This window comes from Phascolarctos cinereus, unplaced genomic scaffold (assembly GCF_003287225.1).
Source record: "Phascolarctos cinereus isolate Bilbo 61053 unplaced genomic scaffold, phaCin_HiC Scaffold_1;HRSCAF=81, whole genome shotgun sequence".
Taxonomy (NCBI): Eukaryota; Metazoa; Chordata; class Mammalia; order Diprotodontia; family Phascolarctidae; genus Phascolarctos; species Phascolarctos cinereus.
Window position 1 is genome coordinate 198723338 of NW_027555514.1, and position 4999 is coordinate 198728336.

General features: G+C 43.5%; 1 long non-coding RNA gene across 1 annotated transcript; it reads right to left on the reverse strand.

Annotated features, from left to right (window-relative positions):
• Nucleotides 1-3108: 3108 nt before the first annotated feature.
• LOC144457788 (uncharacterized) lies at nt 3109-4402 on the reverse strand. Its single transcript, XR_013487294.1, has 2 exons — nt 4333-4402; nt 3109-3557 (listed from the first exon to the last, which is right to left on the reverse strand). It is a non-coding gene; the product is annotated as an uncharacterized LOC144457788 (long non-coding RNA).
• Between the last annotated feature and the right edge of the window lie 597 nt (nt 4403-4999).

Here is a 4999-nt window from a genome sequence, read left to right on the forward strand (position 1 = left end):
GGTTTTTTTAAGTTGATTAGTCATGTCCCACTCTTTGTGACCCCATTCAGAGTTTTCTTGGTAAAGATATTGGAGTGGTTTGCCAATTCCTTCTCCAGCTCCTTTCACAGATGAGGAAACCAAGGCAAACAGGGTTAAAGAAAGTGTCTAAGGCTGGATTTGAACTCAGGTCCTCCTGACATTAGGGCTAGTGTTCTACCCATTGTGCCACTGCATTATATGGTGGGTCACTACTGCCAGATATACATTTACCACCTAACAGAAATTATAGAGGTAAAACACTAAATTTGGGGACTAGGTAGCACAGCGGATAGAGTCAGGCCCTGGAGTCAGGAGGACCTGAGTTCAAATCTGGCCTTGAGACACTTACTGGCTGCCTGAGGCTAGCCAAGTCACAACCCCAATTGCCTCAAAAAAAAGAAAAAAAAGAAAACCACAAGCCCTAGGTTTAATTATTATTATGCTTAAGCACAGATTATACCTGAATGATTATTAGGATTTTAAACACACTTCTTATAGGTAAAGTTAGAGCAGTGACATTGAAATCATTCTTTTACAAATTTCAATCCAAGCCTATGCTTCGTTCAATGACATAAAAATTGAACAAACTTAGGTAAACAGGCTCATGACATCATGCCTTCCCTAAGGAAACAAACCTCAGCAAAGCAACTCTCCAGATAAACTAAGTCAGGTACAGATTAGAGCATTCACAGAGTGATGGAGGTGGAGAATTTACATGTCACCACAGAGGCTGTTGCTGCTTCTGTTTGTCCTTTGTTCTCCAAGAGGACCATGAGGTGAGGGAGGTGATGCCAAGACATGCAAGTGAATTGGATTTAAGTGAGGGAGGGCTGTGCAGTCACCAGCTTCACTTTCCCCTCTGGAGCCCATCTGGGTCCAGTGACCACATACATATCTGGATGACTGGAGATGATCCTGAAGGTAGTGGAAGACCTTTGCCTTTTTAAGTCAAGATTTTTAACAGATCTTAGTTTGACTGAGACAACACCCATTCAGTGATTAAGGCTAGGTTAGAAGGTCTTTAACATATCTCAGTTTGAGGCAACACCCACTCAGTTATTAGGCTAGGTTAACAGTAAGTATTTAACAGATCGGAGTTTGACTGAGGCAATGCCCATTCAGTGACCAAGGCTAGGCAAGAAATGAAGCAGTGGATGGCCTCTTTACCTAGTCCATAAAACAACAACAACAACCAATCTGGGAGAAACTCCTCAGGGTCTCAGACCAAAGCAGAAAGGATTACTGTTTACATTCACTCTGAACCAATCAGGGCCAAAATGATGACCCTGTGGGACATGGCCTGGGACCTTTTGTTGGCCAATCAATGAGAGCTAGAGGGATTTGGGTCACTGAAGAGTCAAGGACAGTTTAGATCAGGCCCACAGGCTGCTTCCAGCCCACCAAAGGATTTTGGGCAGCCCACAAAAAATGGACAGGATGTAAAAGAAAGTAAAGACATAAGGAGTGCTTTGTCTGTGCTCCACTTAGCTCACTATTGTGCCAATCACGTAACTTGGCAGGTGAGTTGCCACTGCTCACTCTCTCCTGTTTGTCACATGACCTCCAGCAATGAACCATTATCAGTCTATCTCTAGCCTGAGAGGAGCGATTTCACGATAAATAAAAATTTTAATGAGTGCAATTAATTGGTGTTAGTCGAAATTTCCTTTTTTTAAAAAATATAGCTTATTTGCAAAATAGTTTATTCATTAATTATACCTTTACTTGGAAAGTGAGCTGCTAAAAACCCTTCTGCAGCCTGAAAAAGTGTAGCCCATTTTAATTTTGGCCCCTACCTAATGCCAAGTTGTACAGATACTTTTTAGTGTACTTTTCAGAAACTTCCTCTGGCTTCTCATCTAAGGAATGTTGAAGACTCCAAGTAAATTTTCACATCCCATAGGGCAAATTGTGGTGAGGTAAGTTTGATTTTGAGAAACACTTTTAGTTAAATGAAATTTGCAGTAGAAATGGCCCTGAGTCCTGAATAATAAAAGGCAATTTCAAAATTTCCATAAGGATACCTGAAAGCCCATACAAGGAAACATGGAGCTCACAAGACAGAAAAACAGGGCAGCTTTATTGAGGGGAGATACTCAAAAGTGAATGCAAAGGTTAGGGCCCCTGGGGGAGTGCAGCACATTCCCAGGAAAATCTAATGCATTTGTATGTATAGATTTCTCATCTGGATTTAGCTGGAGCAGACTTTGAGGGAAGGGAGTGAGGAGCCTGGACCTGGGCTGATGGAGTGGGGGAGGAGTGGGAGTGAGAAGAACCTTAAGAGGAATTGGAGGCCTTTAAAATTTATACTCAGATTAGCTTTGGGCACTTACTGTGTTATTACTCTGATAGAGATATGTTTTTTTCTTGAGCTCAACAAGGTTTGTTTCTTTAATGGGTTGGAAAGGTTACAGTATAGCTTACAAGGTAGTTTAAGGAAGGCTCAGGTGTGTTTTCTGGTTTAGGCAGAGACCAATGAGATCCATTAGTGATACAGGAAACCTTGAGTCCTTAGAAGCTGTACACAAGAGAGATGACTGATCTCATTTGAGCCCCTCATCACCTGAAGAAGGCCAAAAACCCGCACTAGCTAATTGGAGAGTATGATCTGAGCCCTTATCAAAAATCTTTGCAATACCAAAGTTCTCCTGCTGTGTCAGCAACCCCAAGAATGGATTAAGCCAACTGGGAGCTTTTCCCTGTTCAGACTGACTCTATATCACTATCACAGGATCATTATCTTGATTAAAGGCATTTCTTTTGTTATCTTGTTGTTTTATGGCCCTCTCTTGTTAAGACACTACCTTGTTATGACACTCTCTTGTTTTGTGACATTCCCTTGTTTGTGGTTGACAGAAACCAGACTTGCTGGGGCTACTTTCTTGTTCTATGGAACCTAATTTTGGCTGAGAAAAGACACAGGCATCCTGAGTTAGGTGAGGAGGGAGGAGGGAACACTTCTTTTGTCTATGGGTACATAATCTCCTTCAACTCACCCTTTTTTTGAACTCAGTTCAACTGCAGTTCCCATGCATGGATGCCTGCACGCTGCCCACTTGGAGAGAAATAGACAGGCATACAACCTAATTGTATTTGTCTTTCTTTTATTAGACTGAGCTCTGGAGGTTGACAACAGGCACTCAGCATTCTAGTTACCAGGAGAAAGGAAAGGAGGAGCAGGTGGGGCTTACTGCTCTATCTGCCTGTTTCTTAAGGATATTATGTCTTCTTTATCATTGACTCAGGAACTCAATCAAGCCCACTGACCAAAAGACCTTTAGGCTGTTGAGGATGTAAAGAGCCACATTTCAGGGTCATTTTGTGATGGGGGGGAGGGAATATGTGTGTAGGGTGACTTGCATGCCTGGAATACTGTTCCTCTTCATCTCTGCCTTCTGGATTCTGCCTTATTTTGTCCCTAAGTGGACCTCAAAATGGTGCTGGTTGTAAGGCAGCTCCTTCAGCATTTGGCATAGTTTCAGCAGGTTGGGACGAGAGAAGGCAGCTCGCATCATGATGGAGTTGAGGGAAGAATCCTGAAAATAAAGAGGAGACTAGGTTAATCAGATGGGGGTGGGAGGACATTGCATGGCTCCCTATCAACAGAAATTCCTCTTGATTTGGTATGGGGAGTCCTCTCTCTAGGACTGGAGCAGGCTCCCACTCAGGCTGAGGGATTAGCTCAATAGGTGTAGCAGGAGACTGTCTGGGAGGATAGAGAAATTGCTAAAGCCAACATTCCCTGGCTGTTGGCTTTTTGACAGAAGTTGGGCTCCAGCATAATAAGACTAAAAGTAAACTAAGTCAGTAGATTCAGTAGTTAGAGGCTTTCTGAGATCTCAAAATGAAAGCGGAGAGCAGCTAATGGAGTCAGGGGCCACTCAAGTGAATGATTTTCTCCTGAAGGAATACTAACAGGCTCTACTGAGTAAACTACCCTGTGATCTCTGACCCAAGATGATGATTCTGTTGGGGTTGGAATCCTGAGGTTGGAGGAGAGCAGATGTGGTAAAGACTGGGAAGCTCCCACTAGTGTTAAGAAAGTGCTAGGCTTATCCCATCATTGCTTGTGGAGGAAGAGGATGGTTGTAGAAGTTCAAACTGAAACCTGAGGAGTCTCTGGAAGGATGGTTCCCAGGGGCATGATCCAGTGGAGAAATGCTGAGAGGCTCTCAGTACAGGACTTCCATAGCCTAGAGGCTCTTTGAGGTTATAGATTTACAGAGACAACTAAATTTATTAGACCTCCAGAAAGTGGATATTTTTTGTCCCTTTTTAGGTAGTTGAGATGGGGAGTTATTCGGACTTCACCTTGTAAAGATGAATTCCCGGTTGCAGTCAGCTTGCTAGTGGGCATGTGGATGGATGGGAATGAAGTTCCTAAAGGAAGTGGATTTGAAAGATTAGATTTATGCACACTTCACCCCACCACCTGCCCTCTAGCCTGACACATCTTATGTTTAGCCTGTGTCAGCTGCAATTGGATAGTGCTTTCTCCAAAAGTTCAGACTCTAGCTACGGGTCTCCCACACCACACAACAATACAGGTATGGGTTGATGAATTAGTGAAATATGAGCAGGAGGCTGGGACAGTTTCGACTTGAGCAAATACGGCCAAATCAGCTCACAAACGTAGCTTTCTTCTCCTTTCCCCCTTCCCGTCATGTTGCTCCCTCTCTGTGATCTCTCCCTCCCCAACCACTTCTTCCCTGTTCTAGCCCTCCATCTGCAGTCCTCCCACTCAGACTCCCCTTACCATTCTTTAGGAATAATTCTGAAAAGGGGGATAGCAATTAAATTTAAGTCAAATGGAGACTTTGTTTACTCTCTTTAACATTTCAATGCAGCCAAGTTTTGGGGGAAGCTGTAGAAAGGTGATCATGGCTTGCTGTTCCCCCACCCCACCCCATGCAACTTGATAACCATGCCACTCCCTCTGAGCTTTATTGAGCAATAGAGTATAAACAGCCAGGGCTTC